The 16,047-nt window shown below is 45.4% G+C and overlaps 1 long non-coding RNA gene across 1 annotated transcript; it reads right to left on the bottom strand.

Moving 5' to 3' along the window:
- Positions 1–4,064: 4,064 nt before the first annotated feature.
- Positions 4,065–14,214, bottom strand: LOC137304049 (uncharacterized). The gene is made up of 3 exons (XR_010958508.1): positions 14,012–14,214; positions 6,153–6,263; positions 4,065–4,272 (listed from the first exon to the last, which is right to left on the bottom strand). It is a non-coding gene; the product is annotated as an uncharacterized lncRNA (long non-coding RNA).
- Positions 14,215–16,047: the final 1,833 nt, after the last annotated feature.

Below are 16,047 nucleotides of genomic sequence, written 5' to 3'. Positions count from 1 at the left end.
ATGATGCATGGGTCAGAGAGAAGAAGGAATAGTGCATAACCCAGGGATGGGGAGAAAGCTTACGTAATAGAAAAATATATAAAACATTTTACTGTTGGGTATCAACTTTAAATAGGCATCTGAACTGAGATGACGAAAAGTGAAATCAGTACTGGGTAAAGTTTTCTGAAACATTTTCTCTTGAAGCTTATGTCACAAACTGACAATAGTTCTAGAAATGTGGGGGGCTGCACCATATTAGACAGAACTCACTGCTGATTACTGTACTCAGCAAGCTGTGTTTCATAATTGACGACACGCACAGCCGTGATGGTTAAAAACAGACCAGTTCTGATATACATACCAATTAATGGGTTTGCTCTGTTGAAGGGAACATTTGCACAGACATTAGTTCATCCTCTGTGTTTTTGGAGTGCTTGTTTAATGGTTTGATAAAGAAAGTGAACCTACTTCTCACGTCTACAAAATTCCTCCCATTTGATGAATCGCTTTGAAGTGAAGAGACTATTACTGCCTGGGTGCGTGCCATTGTGTGCACAGCAAGATTCCACTAAAGGCATTTGAGATGAATGACCAGTTTTGGTGGTGCTGGTGGAGAGGAAATGTTGGCCTGGACACCTGCTTTTCAAATGGTGGCATGGGATCTTTAACATGCACCCCATCGTAAAATTTAGTTTGCAGTAATTTCAACCTGCAGTACTGCCAACCTCAGAGTATCAGGAAATGCATCATCCCCAGATAGGGTTGCCAACCCTCCAGGATTGCCCTGGAGTCTCCAAGAATTAATGACTAATCTTCAGGACACTGCTGTGAGCAGCCATAGGGGCAATGAAATATCAGACATGAGAAAACAGGCTGTTTGACTGACAGTGCAGAATCATCCAATCGGGTAATGGAAGAATCTACTCAATTTCTCATTGGCGTTGGAAGGTGGTGCACCATGAGGATGGACATGTCAGGTGACCAATGGTGGGAGTCTGGGGGTGGGGCGGTTGGAGGCAGGTGGTCATGTGATGAAACCTCCAGGAATAAGTCCAACCGGAGTTGGCAACCCTATCCTTAGTATTCTTTATGGAGGAGATTAACAGCCATTTTAATTGTAAATTTTGCTCAAAACCAACAAGTTTCTCATTTAAAATGTAGGATCAATCCTTAGTTTAAGCATCTGCTGAATTCTAGTGAGCCAGTATGTCACTGTGGGTCTTTCTGGGGAGGTTTTGATCTACAGGAGCTCTGCGTGGGATGTTGAATTTTAGTGGCCAAGCCTGCTTGCTGGGAGCCCTCACTGATTTATGGTAATGTTTCACAAAGTAAATGCGCTGAAACGTTGAAATATTGATGAGCCTGGAGACAAATGACCTATTTCCCTTCCCCACGTGCAAATGAACAAGAGCTGGAAGGGAAGTGTGAGCTTCGCGTGCATTCCCCACCCCCAGAACACCCACCCCCCCCCGACTAATAGCAACCCGCAACCCACCAACAATACTGTCTGTGAATTCAGTGTGTAACGAAAGCAGTTTGAGCTGTGTGAAAATGACAACATTCGGAGATGTATTCTCATAATCTGTGGAATGTGACATTTTAATTGGAGGCTAAGATTTTAATCCACTTAATACTTCAATATTAGGGGTTTTAGGTAAAGATTAAATTTTAATGGTGAATTTAATTACAGTGTTCCTTATAAAAATGAAATATGATTTTGTCCAAATGTTGTCAGGAACAATGAGCTTTATAAAACCAGGCTTTGGATGTTACAATAAGCATTAAAAATTACCTCTGCCAGGTAATCCCATTTTTCATTCAATGCCCCATCAGAGGTAATACCTTATGAGCTGTGTGGGTATATGAGGGCAGATGGCAGCTTTACTGTGCAGGCTTCCATTTATACATCTTAATTTCTGAGATGTGGGTGTCGCATTTAGTGTCCATTGTTGGTTGCCCTGAACAACTGAGTGGTTGCTAGGCTACGAAAGAAAGGAAAGAAGGGAAGAAAGAACGATATATTAGATAGATAGATCTGGACAAGGTGCCGGGGGTACCTACCGCAATCCTTACAGTCTAGCTGCAAGGGCATTGTCTCATTTAGTCGTAGATCTGTGTATTTGTACAAATGTGAATCTACGGAAGACTTTTGTTTTGAAAACAAAGAACAAAAGACTTGCATTTATATTGCATCGCAAACCACTTGACACACAGTGAAGTGCAGTGACTATTGTTATATGTGTAGGAAACACGGCAGCCAATTTTCGCACAGCAAGGTCCCACAAACAGCAATGTGATAATCGGATAATCTGTTTTAGTGATTGTTGGTTGAGGGAATAAATGTGTTGTTGGTTGGCAAACATGCGAGCCATTTTTCACATAGCAAGATTCCACAAATACCAATGAGATGAGTGGCCATTTCTTTTCTTGGTGGTGTTGGTTGAGGGAGGAACATTAGCCAGGACACCAGGAGAACTCCCTGTGCTAAGAGATCTATAACATCCACATGACATAGAAGGGGCCTTGTTGAGCATCTTATTCAAGGGACGACACTGCCAACTATCCAGCACTCCCTCAGTACTGTACTGAAGTGTCAGCCAAGATTGCATGTTCAACTCCTGACGTGGGCCTCAAACCCATAGCCTTCTGACTCAGAGGCAAGAGTGATAACTGAGCCACTCTTAAAGAAAGGAATCTTACAACACCAGGTTATAGTCCAACAATTTTATTTTAAAATCACAAGCTTTCAGAGATTATCCCCTTCATCACCTGACGAAGGGGATAATCTCCGAAAGCTTGTGATTTTAAAATAAAATTGTTGGACTATAACCTGGTGTTGTAAGATTCCTTACATTTGTCCACCGCAGTCCATCACCGGCATCTCCACATCATCACCACTCTTAAAGAAGTTGAGGTAAACTTTTACATGTTTCTGAAGAAAACTGATTTGTGTTAACACAAAATGAAAATTCCCTCTGTGTGCTATTTGTAGTGACCTGTACAATTGACCTGTGACTCTCCTTAAAGGGCCTCATAAACCAACGTTACCTCCTGCACAAGGCCAAGAGGGAACATGGTCATATACAGTCACAGTCATATTGCTATATGACCAGTCATTGAATTAAACCACCTGCCCCTCTCTCCAAATGACTAATCCAGCATTGGATACTTCTACTGTGGAATATAAAAGTCACTGTGACTGCAGGTAGATTCAGCAGTTGCATGATAATGATGGGATTTGGGAACTGTTTCTGTGCACACACTGGGACTGTGGAGTGTTTTATTCTCCGCTATGTGTACGGCCAGATTTCCTTTCAAGGGACAATTGCATCTGAACTCCAAGTGGTGAGAACTGGACCAAATCCAGGCACTTGTGAATCAACCCAACATAGCCCAGTTTGAGTCCCTTTCAGTTAGCAATTCAGTTCAGCGCTCCCTGTATATTCAGCATGAATTGAAAATTAATGAGGTAAATTGCATAAGTTTTTTTTATAGTCTTAACTTGTTGTTTGGTGTGTGTGAGAAAGGGACTGGAGTCTGTTAAAAGTACAGACTGCCACTAATAAGCTGAGGAGCTAGAATCGACATACTGCATGGCAGTAAATATCACTAATGTGACAAGTAGTCAGGCTTGTCACCTGTCTCTTGTACAAATCCCATTTTTCTGGACCAGATTGTACTCTGGGGCATTAGTGCTGGAGTTTTTTTTTTTGCTGGGCTGGATTTGGATTCTGTTGAAACCTTTCCGTCCGACAGAGTGGAATAACGCTGTAATTTTTTCCATCTGTCCCTTTTTGTCTGAAAGCAAAGCCCATCAATTGAGCCGCTGACCTTGCAAACAGTGGCAGGTTTGGATGGCACAGAATACTCCCTGTCCATCTGTTAAACTTAACGCGACCTGGGAGGAGGGGCCTGCAGTCTTGGCATGGCGCACTGGATTGGCTGTGACGAGGGGGAAATGTTTGATGGGCAGGGATAAGATGGATATGCTGCTTTGAGGAGTGAGAGTAGGTTGCTTCTGTGTTCAGGATGATGCTGCGAATTAGAAAATAAGCATGACTTGAAGGAAGTGTCGCAAGTCCTGGAAGTTAACAGTGTGCTTTTACTTTTTAGTCTGAAGACAGTAATTGGAGGTCGCCATGTTGTAGCAGGAACGGTCGCTGGTTTATCATCTGTACTTGATAGCAGTTCTTGCAGGTACTTGTAAACAGGAGCTCAATGGTCCTTTGAGCAAAAGGATGTCTGGAGATGAGGTAAGGAAGGAGTACAGAGCCGTAATCACTTCTGGTGCTGTGATCAAAGGGAAGTCTTCATTAGTCTTTGAGGAAAATGATTGTAAATGAAGCTAATTTGGACATTTCTCAGCATGTGTTGTCTAAGCCTTGAGCTCGTGCCATATAATCTGCAACTGGACTGAGCTGGTTATCAATAGAAAGCAGAGCAAATCCTGGAGGAATCTCTCATTAGGCAGAAGTAAGGGGGAATTAAAAAACAATAACTATGAAGTTCATGTAGGTATGAGACTGTTGAGTTGTGCACAGAATGTTTGGCTGATTAACTGAAAAAGATTGCTCCAGAAAGTTCAGTTCAGTCAAAGAAAGGTTTGCATTTAAACAACATCTTATCACTCCTCTCAGAAATGTCCCAAAGCGCCTCACATATAATGGATTGCTTCGAAGTGTAGTCGCTGTTATGTAGGCAAACATGACAGCTGCTTTGTGCAAAGCAAGATCCCACAAAGAGCACTAAAATGAATGACCGGTTAATCTGGCTTTTTTTTTTCTTTTGGAGTTGGCCAGGATATGGGGAGAATTTTCTGCTCTTCAAATAGTTCAGGAATTCTTGGTTCCTATAAAGAACCTGGAAACGTTTCTGCATTCCCATTTTATTTAAGGACGACGTTCAGGTGCAAGCCAGAGTATTTGTTGTGTAATCATATTTATTTAGCACGACATAGGTTTATGATGCTGGTAGTTGAGCAGGTTTTTCTTTAGAATACGTGGCTCACTGGTAGCACGCTTGCCTTTGAGTCAGAAGCTCGTGGGTTCAAATCCCACTCCAGGGACTTTAACACAAAATGTAGGCTGGCACTTCAGAACTGAGGGAGTGCTGCAGTGTCGGAGGTGCTGTCTTTTAGATGAGATGTTAAACCAAGGCCCCGTCTGCCCTCTCAGGTGGACATAAAAGATCCCATGGCAGTATTCAAAGATGAGCAGGGGAGTTCTCACCAGTGTCCTGGCCAATATTTATCCCTCAACCAACATCACTAAAAAACAGATTATCTGGTCATTATCACATTGCTGTTTGTGGGATCTTGCTGTGTGTAAATTGGCTGCTGCATTTCCTACACTACAACAGTGACTACATTTCAAAAGTACTTCATTCCCAACCTCTAGTCTGCCAACTTCCTCACCCCTCCATCAGTTTTCTTGCCCGCACTCGCTTTGCTTTGCAGCCTGTCACGTTATTTGCAAGTCCTTGTGTTAACGCTTGAATTATTAAAAAAAACAATAAACAGCAGTAACCAGTAAACCCTGTCTGACCACTGCAGGATTATCGTAAACTCAGCCCTTCCCCCAGCCCCAGTCACAGACACTTCCAGGTGAAAGCCAGAAATCGGGGTTTGGACTCCGATTCGAGGAGGACTGCACTATAAGCAGAACAGAGTCACTGGCTCAGACTGGGGTTGGCACTCGTGCAGCAGGAAGGTACAGACAAATCAATGGAGTCGTAAACTGTGTTGAAAAGAGAGAATCTTCAAGTTGATAGATTTTTGTTAGGTAAGGGTGTCATGGGATATGGAGCAATGGATACAGATCAGCCGCGATCTATTGAATGGCAGAACAGTCTTGTGGGGCTGAATGGCCTACTCCTGTTCCTATATTCCAATGTTACTATATTCCAGTAAGCTAGAAACTTATTTAGTTTTTGAGAGGAAAATGGTAATGAGACAGAGAAAGAACTTTCATTTATATAGCACCTTTCATGCACTGAGGACACCCCAAAGCCAATGATTTCTTTTAAAATGTAATCAATTGTTTTATGTAGGTGCAGCAAGCTCCCACAAACAATAATGAGGTGAATGATTTGATTTGTTGGAGGGATTAATATTGGCCAGCACACTGCGAGAACACAAGACAAAAACTCCCCGCTCTTCTTCAAAAACGTACCTTGAGATCTCTTGCAGCCATATGAAGAGGCAGACTTGATTTAAACTTTCATCCAGAAGACGGCACCTCCAACAGTGCAACATCCCCTCAGTACTGCACTGGAGCGTCAGCCTAGATTATGAAAGAAGAAAGAACTTGCATTTATATAGCACCTTTCACAACCTCAGGACGTCCCAAAGCGCTTTACAGCCAGTGATTTGAAGTATGATCACTGTTGTAATGTAGGAAACGCGGCAGCCAATTTGCGCACAGCAAGTTCCCACAAACAGCAATGTGATAATGACCGGATCATCTGTTTTAGCGATGTTGGCTGAGGGATAAATATTGTCTAGGACACCGGAGAGAACTCCCCTGCTCTTCTTCGAAATAGTGCCATGGGATCTTTTCCATCCACCTGAGAGGGCAGAGATCTCATCTGAAAGATGGCACCTCTGTAAACCTCTCCACATAGAATGCAGAATTCTCCAGGTGCATTGGTACACCGGGCACCAGGTGGGCAGAAACCTTGTGGTCACGTGCGACCTCCTGGGCTCTCCAGTATGAAACCATGAGGGAACATTTTCTGAATTTTTGCTCCCAATCTCAACCTTCGCTTCCTAGGAGCACACGTTGGGAATTCCAATGGAAAATCTTGGGGAGCTCACACCCGAATTCTCGATACATGCTCCTGGCAGGCATAGCTCCACATTGGGAGCACAAATTTAGGAAAATTCTCCCTGTGGTGTAAAGGCTGTTGGCTCCCCTGTGGAGGGCACACATTGATTAGTGGCACCCAGTGCCCTTTCCATCCCTCTGTAAGCATTGGTAATATGAAACCAACTCCATTGGTCCAACTACCCATCGTGTATCGCAGGGATTCACAAGTGCTCTTCAGACCTATAAAATTGTTTGTGTGTTGTGCTCCCATGTAGGGCCGTGTTGATATACTGTGTGCTTATCTTGGTACACTGCCCGAAGTTTATCCCAAGATTCCAACATGTACTGGCAATACAATAATGACCTGATAAAAGAGAGTATTTATTCATATCACTAAATATTTACTCTCTGTTCTATTTGGCTCTATTCAGTACTTTCATAGACTTTGATTGTAATTAAATCTTTTTGGCAGTGGATCAATACCATGGAATAGGATGTATTTGGCACTGAATCTGTGTACAGTATGTGCAAACAAGAGCCAAGTGTAGGTGAGTGCAATGTAGGGCTTGTAATTGAATTAAATATCGGATTCATGCAGCATTATACGATAAAATCAGCTGAGTCCTGCTGAAGCTGCTCAGGGGCCCTGGTCAGGCATCATCTAGAGTGCTGGGTACAATGTTGGTTGTTGTGACATAAGGTGGCAATCCAGGCTATTTGGACAGTCCAGAGGAGAGCAGTGAGGCTTATTCCTCGTGTTCGTGGAATGAGCTATCAAGAACGACTTGATAAGCTAGAGCCTCAGCCTTAAAAGCACCCACCTGAGAGGGGATCATATAGAAGTTTGTAAAATACTTAGGACAGAGAAAGTAATCCCAGAACAATACTTTGATGTGTTGGGGCAGCAGGATAAGAGGCCACTTGATCAGGACTGTGAAGGTTAAGAGTAGGACAGAGCTCTGGAACTATTTCTTTATACAGAGGGTGATCAAGAAAAGTAGTAGAGACCAGGACACTGCACTCCTTTAAATAGCCAGCTGCTATAATGGGAAGACTGTGGGGTAGGATTCTGTAAGGTTGAGATCAAATGGGTCTTCTTCATTTGAACCGATCTTGCAATCTAGATTTGCAAGCAATACCAATCGGCTTCCTAGTGAGAATGAGCATGTGCTAGGATGAGCCCATGTCATCTCTCACCACATCCCACTTTAGCCTCCATGACTGAGCCAAGGAAACACTTCTGGTTGGAGGCATTTTCTTTGTGATAATGGGAAATAACTTGCTTGGCTTTGAGACAAATTTCTTTGTGTCTTCGGGCTGGAGGTGGCATGGGGTGGGCGGGGTGGGGTGTGGGTTGGGGGAGGCTCGGGACTGGAGGACACTTCAGAATTTGTTCTTCACTCATCTTGAAACCCATCCTTTTGTTGGTTTTATGATTGCAAGTGCCTGTGAGCATTTACACAAGAGACTATTTTGCCTCCCCGCAGCGGTTAGCATTACTAGTGGTTGGGGAGGGCGGTGCAAAGACTGCATCCTCCAACAGATAGTGTGAACATGGATGGGCCCCCAGGGACTTTGCTTGCCCTTCTTCTTGTATAAGCCCATCATATAGTTAATGTCACTGTCTGCTGAACTTGTAGAAATGTTCAGCAGAAACACACTGGGAGATTTTGACCGTTGGGCCATTGGACCACACCGGTCACCCATTGGACCACACCGGCTTCCCTTTGGCCACTGGACCATACTGACCTCTCATTGGACCACACCGGTCACCCATTGGACTACACCGGCTTCCCTTTGGCCACTGGAGCATACTGACCTCTCATTGGACCACACCGGCCTCCCATTGGGCCATCGGAGAGGGCCGGGCCATTTAGAGCCTCGATCCTCATTAGCATTAATCCTGAATGGACGTACCGCTGCAGCTCGCCGGTTGGCCTTTGGAAGGATTTCCGACCAGCCAGGATGCCAGCCGGCAGGTAGGAGCCGGGGGGAGACCGATCTCAGAGATGGGGGGCGGGGGGTGAGCCCAGGGTGGCAGCGACCCACAGTGCTCTTGTGGAGCCTGGAGGAAGACTCCTGCTCCTCCTGGCCCACAAAAAATGAAATCAAAAAAGATTTGGGGCCTTTATCAAAAAAAAAATGACTGCCTGGGACAACTGGTGGGGGGGAGCATCCCCCATCACCTGTCCCCCGCCACTCAAAATTGCAGTCAGGTCCTATGTACGTCATAGGTGCCTGATTTGCATATTAAAAGGGCCCACCGCGACATACAGGCCACCCATTGAAATGGAGCAGCAAGTGATGCAACACCATTTTCGGGCAACTACAGCTTAGAATTGGGCCTATTGTATTCAACTACTGAATGAGCTGTGGAATAAATGTGGGTTTAATTTTAGCCGGTTTGAGGAATGTCGTGAAGGGGAATGGAACGTTTTCTCAGTCTTGACACCTTGGTGGAACATTTTCTCAGTATTGAGCACTTCCCGGTCATGTGTAGAATGTGTTAGCAAGAGTATAGCTCTTTCTACTCAATCCCAACAAAGTGCCTTTAACCCTAACCTCAGTAGAGCACTCCCAGTGTGGTGTTCACTGTTTCCAGCACTCGGTGTCGTTTCTAGACTTTCTGAGTAGTTCTATGACTTGTGCACATTATAAATTTAGGTGAGAATTTCAACCATTGGGAAATGTGTAATCATGGTCTCAGTATTAATGCCCATTGCCTGAAGGCATCACATGTTGACATCAGTCGTGAATTGCTTTATCCCAGTTTGTACCTACGTCCCTTGTCCTGCAGTAAAGGTTTAACTGATGCAAGAAATCCAGGAATTATCTTTTCCATTCCACATAGTACCTCACGTACCTCGATAAGGTTCCATCTCATTTGTTTCGTTGGAAGACTGAAGAGTCTGCGATTTGTCAGCCTTCCTTCATAGCTCAGTCCTCTGACATTCTGTGCAATGAAAATGCGAAACTCTCTTTGTTGATGCCTAAAACACTGGCCCGTGGTGGCCTGTGCATTGGAAGCCAGTGCTGTGCGTGCAGCCAGGAAATGGTTACTGTAAGTTATGTAACTGCATCGAGTGCGAACATATTGTTGGAGGGAGAAACCATTTCATCGCTGTCTGTGTCTGCGTTTTACGTGCACACACTTATAAACGCTTGCAGTCCAATTCATTTGCATGTTTGCTGTAAGAACAATTGTGACCCCTGTTTATTTGCTGAGGTATTCAGCACCTGCAGTATCTTTACCGGAATGGGGGTGAGCAGCAGGATTGAAACCAGTCCGACAAGGAATGCAAATGCTCATTTCTTTCTTTTTTCTTTTCACATCCAGGCTTGGATCTGCGAGCACGCCAAAGTGTGTTTAACTGCAAGGTAAGGGGCTGTGTCTTCTCTTTACTAGTCGCACCCATGACTCTGGTTCCTCAAGTCAGCAATTGGCTTATGTGAGGGTCAGGTCAGAGCTTGTGAGAATGTAGTTACAACACCTGTGTTAATTGTGGCTCAACATCTGCAATACTGGAGCTTGTTTTTGGCTCTGGCTGTAATGGAAAGATATTCATTGAAGCACACGCTGTCATTGGCGCCATTAATGGCTCGGCAAACTCATCCGCAAGGGTCAGTTTGTAATCTGGCGACACTCGACTCTCCCTCTCCTCCACCACCACCATCAACTCTGAGGCTACTGCTATTGTCCAACTGCCTGTTCACATCCGGTTCTGAAAGAGTCAAAACTTGCTTCAACTCAACCTCAGCAAAACCAAACCGAACCTCTTTAGCTCCCGCCAGCACCTATGGCGCTGACTCTCCAGCTACCCTTTTGGGATAGATTCAGCTGTGTGCAAACTTGGCATCGTGGTTGACTCTGAAGTGAGCTTCTTACCCTACATCCTCTCTTCACCAAGAACGCATTCTTCAACCTCCAAAATACTGCCTGCTCCCTCATCCTCTCTACTGTGGGAACCCTAATCCATCCTTTTGTCACCTCAAGGATTGACCTATCTCGACCTTGATGAACTTGATAACCTTGAAAGCTTGTGAATTTAAAATAAAATTGCTGGACTATAACTTGGTGTTGTAAAATTGTTTACAATTGATAAACTTCAGTCAATCCAGAACTGTGTGGCCTTTGTCCTCTCCCACAAAAAGTCCCACGCATCCATCACCCCCGTTCCTGCCCCGCTCCTTGTACCCCAGTGAATCCATTTTAAGATCTTCACCTTCAGAACCATTCATGGCCTTTCTCTACCCCACCCTCTGTAGCAATATGTCCCAGCTCATAGCCTCCACTCCCTCAATTACAAATTACTCCTGATTTTCCCGGTTGCACCATTCCACTTTAGTGTCCAATTTTTCAATCACTATGCTCCTGCTCTCTGGAATTGTCACTCCAAAACACGCTGGCTACCTCTCTACCAGGATTCAAAGACCTCCTTAACACCTAACCCTTTGACCCCCTAAATCTCCTCCTTTTCCAGCTCAGTGCCCACCTCGTCACCTTGTGAAGTGCTCTGAGGTGTGCGCTGTGTTATCTAGAGTAGATTTTGGAAACTTATGCTTCCGGTATGGACCCTCACCCTCTGGGAGGGCGTATCAGGAATTTACGTGCAGAGGTCAGGTAAGATTTTCTGGAAGTGTGAATTGCTAAAAGTTGCCTTTATAAATGCACGCTGTTATTGTGTCCCTTGTGCTTTGGCACTGGGAATGGACGATCCCGAGTTTGACCCTGTGCTGAGTCAGTTCAACCAGGGCAGTGATGGGCCTGCTGAAATTGGCCTTAATTCCCCAGGATTAGGGAAGGGGAAAGCTGTTCCTGAACTGCCTGTCCACTCGAGTGGGGTACCGGAGGGCTGCCCAACAGGACTCACCGAATTCAGGAGAACTGGGGGGGGGGGGGGTAAGGCACAAAATGGGAGAAGGCTTTTTCTAAACAGTGATACTCATTGTACCTCGACTTCAGATATAAAAGCTTCCTCTTCCATTCAGAATCCACTACGTACAGTTTCTCTCTGGGACACTCTTCACTGCAACATTCTTCAACGTAACAGATGTTTCCGACTCCTTCTCTAATCTAGATTCTGTGGAGATAATTTCAGCTTTTGGCGATAGTATAACATGGGCACTATCGGACTGGCCACCCATTTTACATCCCGCCCGATTTTTCCTTTCCATTGACCTCAACCTTAATCAGTGTCCAACTCCACACAGAATTCCTCACTGAGCCCTCCCTCCGACAGAAAAGGAAAGAGGGATGGGTTGCTGGGCGAGAGGGGAGCAGAGGACACTGTCAGTATAGAATCATACAGCACAGAAGGAGGCCAATTGACCCATCTTGTCTGTGCCAGCTCTCTGAAGGAGCTTCCAATTAGTCCCACTACCCCCGCTCTTTCCCCACAGCCCTGCAAATTTTTCCTTTTCCAAGTATTTATCCAATTCCCTTTTGAAAGTTACTATTGAATCTGCTTCCACCGCCCTTTCAGATCATAACAACTCGCTGCACAAAAAAAAATTCTCATCTTCCCCTCTGGCTCTTTTGCCAATTATCTTAAATCTGTGTCCTTTAGTTACTGACCCTCCTTCCAGCAGGAACAGTTTCTCCCCATCTACTCTATCAAAACCCCTCGTGGTCATTGAGTAATCACTTCATTTTTTTTTTATTGCTTCCAGAGGGAGAAAATGAAAAGGCTTTGTGATGCTCGCTGGACGAGGAGCTGCCACAAGGGAAATGGAGAGATTACAAGGTACGTTACTATTAGTGGGGCAGCCATAAATAACTCGCATTATGTAGCATGTTGTGGTCCAGCTGAGTGTGTCCTAGAGTGGGCGTCTGCATGTGGATTCTCTCATTGAAGTTTGAAATGCGGCCCCATTATTCTCCTCCTTCACTTGTCCATCTGCCTGACCAGACTCAAATGCCCAAGATCTGTTATGCTACCCAGGTCTTTATTATTGGGTGGGGGGGGGTGTTGGGGGAGAAGGGGTGGAAGGGTGGGAGGGGGGAGGAGAGGAGGAGGGGAAGGAACGATTCAAAAGGCCTTTTTCACTTGAAAAGTTTAAAACATTTTTAAAAAGCGAGGCCTCTTTGATTTGTCACGACGATGCCCTGTTCATATTGTCTTTTCACTGACTGGTCAGTGTGAGATGGGCACCAAGCTAAGGGTTTCCTTTCTTTCCTCTCTCTCAAGCGACCAGAGACTAAACTGAGGGAAGCTGTCCTACAATGTCTTATACCTAGACTTCCAAAAGAGCAATTTGACAAAGTTCCACTTGAAAAGCTATTAGTCAAGCTCAAAACTATGGGGATTCAGGGATAATCTTGGAAATGCATAAAGAATTAGCATAAAATATTGTCTTGAGCGCATAATCTAAGCTGGCACTTCAGTGCAGGACTGAGGGACTGCTGAAGGATTAGGTACAGTAACTCCGTCATTGTACGGATAATTATTATCGATACAGCTCTACCCGCCATTCTGCGCTATATCTCAGCGTGATAGCACCAATGGCCTTGGAGCTGTTTCACTTGCCATTACTGATGAAGTATCTTCACAACAGCATTAACCCCTGGCTGCTGTAACAGAGAAGGTATTTTCTTTTCCAGTTTTCTCTGTGTGGCCAGTACTGGGGTACAGCTTCACGGCTGTCATCATTGCTCCAGTACCTCAACCAGTTGGCCTTCCTAAGCCTAGACAACGGCAGGCTATTCAACCATGAGTACCATTTCCTGCCCTCACCTGTTGTTCGTACACATAAACACACACATGTGTATACACAACCGCCCACCGCACAGACTTCCCATCGAGGAGCTACTAGATCGTGATCAGGATTGGGACTCCTGCATCTAAAGACCAGTGTCGTTAATGCCTTAGATGTTGAACTCCACCATCCCCCCAACCTGAAATCCAGAGAATTGTAACCCTCTCAGCAGAGCTCCCTGCTGCCCGCAGCTAACACTTAGCACAGGCCAGGAATTGAACTAGGTCCCTATGCCTCAGTACCACACCGCTGGTGCATTTACCCACTAGGCTGTTGGCAACAGAGGTGGTCTTATCCTGAAGGCGGGCGGTATAAAAATGACGGGAGTATGAAGAGTAGGCGCATTTTCTTTTCTTTCTGATATTTGTTTTACAGAGACAAAACGCTCTTGATTTGTGAGCAGAATGGGCTTTGAGTATCGGCTCTGAATGTCAGACGTTGGTTAATTTTGAGAAAGCCCCACTTACTGTTGTTCATTGACTGTCCGCCTCCGCTCACTGGGTCTCCTGTGTCTCTCCGACTGTTTTCCCGGCCTACATCCTCTCACATGGCCTATTTATATTAATCAGGATTAGATCAACTGCAATCACGGTTCATCCTCATAGACATAGAGTAAACAGTTCAGGAAGGGGGAGGGGGAGGTGGTGACAATCTCGGCTGCCGTTCTCTACACATACACATGGACTCTGCGAGCTGCGTCACGCCAGTGGGAGCAGGTCACGTGTTACGTGGTGAGACATGAGATAGTTCCAGTTACTGACAGACGTGTTTGATGACCAGTTTTGTTCGGAGCGCATTAGCACGTGTTAACGTGGGGTCTGGGGATCTGCTCAGACATTGTATTAAAAATCCCATTTTGTCCGTGTTAAATGCCAGCGACCAGCTGCCAAGCCCCCTCTTGCCCTTTGAGTTTGGAATCTGTGTCTGAGCTGGCCGGATGGAAATGTATTTGGCTGCAAAATACAAGTACCAGCTGCTCTGGGGTTACAACTATCAAAATTATTTCTGACTTGGCAGACAAAAAAAAAACTGATCTTAAAGAGGAAGGTAGGTTAACTATGAGTGCGTCAGTTTGGCTCAGTTGGTAGCACTGAATCAGGAGGATATGGGCTTAAGTCCTAGACTGTGGTTTGATCTTGCAATCGATCCAATTCTCCCTTGACATTTCCCACACTCTGCCTCCCTTGGCAGTCTATTCCACATGTTGACCATCCTCGGTGTAGTTAAATCTGAACTGTTTGTCCCTCTGCTCAGCTCGAGCCAGTGTCTCCTGGTTCTGGAGTCTGTAGTTTTTCTCTCCCGATCAGAAAGAGCATCGGTGAGACATTTCCGCCACCCGTGCCAACCTCTTTGCGGGATCTCTGAGTAGCGTTCCCCTGCCACAGACTTGTGCTGGATGCTGGGCAATTTTGCGGAGTGCCCAGCGGGAACCAGGTCGAGGCCGCTCTAGTCCATTTTATGCATGATCCATCTAGTCAGCCGTCCCTCAGTCTGGCTTGGATTCAAACCCGGAGGTGAAAGGGACAATCAGGTAAATTCCAAGAGCCCGCAGGCTCTCGGTGGGGAAACCGTAATCGAAGGGAGCGCAGTTCAGAGACGGAGATACGACACCACAGTTGCGATTCTCCGACCTGCGCTCCCTGTGAATGCAGCTCCCCGCTGGGAGCGTGGAACTCAAAAGTCAAGTGTCACCGCTGCGACCTCTTTATTGCCCATGTCCCTTTCAGTCGGAGGCAGTGAACAGAAGCCCTGCATGAGGATGGTTCCGATGATGTGGTGCTGAGTTGCTTACACTGTAATGCTGATCCAGTGGTGCTCTGTGCAAAGGACACAGCAGTTCCTTTACTCGCCCCATGCTGTTTCTGACTGAGAGGCAAAGCTCAGTGACCTGCTCCCAGACTTCTGGCAACCTGTCGGGGTCTCCTTTTCTAATTACCTGCCCCTCCACCTTCCCCACCAGTGGTAAAGTATTATCTTGCTGTGCGGTGGAGGGTAGTGAAGCACAGACTGCCCTTATTGGCAAAGGGTGGCGACAACTCTTTTAAAACAGTCTGTAGGCACAAAGTACCAAGTGCCTAAGTGACGATAGAAAGAAAGAACTTGCATTTATATGGTGCCTTTCACAACCTCAGGACATCCCAAAGCGCTTCACAGTCATTGAAGTGCTTTTGAAGTGTAGTCACTGTTGTAATATAGGAAACACGGCAGCCAATTTGTGCACAGCAAGATCCCACTAACAGAATAGACTGAAATTTATGACCTGAAAAGCTTGTCCTTAAATGGAATCAGACATTATCCAACTGAACTTAACCCTGAGTTCTTACAGTTCAGCAAATTACTTTTCATGTATTGAATGTTTTGGTTCTCAGTGAATGAACCAAACCTTGCCACTGGTACCCCTCTGTTATATAAAAAAAATTATTAATCGTCAGCAAGGAATTTTCTGAAAGAGCAATGTGCTTTTATATAGCACGTGCCTCACGAACACTTCGAAGCACAGTGA

Source organism: Heptranchias perlo, chromosome 36, assembly GCF_035084215.1.
Source record: "Heptranchias perlo isolate sHepPer1 chromosome 36, sHepPer1.hap1, whole genome shotgun sequence".
Classification (NCBI taxonomy): domain Eukaryota; kingdom Metazoa; phylum Chordata; class Chondrichthyes; order Hexanchiformes; family Hexanchidae; genus Heptranchias; species Heptranchias perlo.
This window is presented reverse-complemented; position numbering and strand designations above follow the sequence as displayed.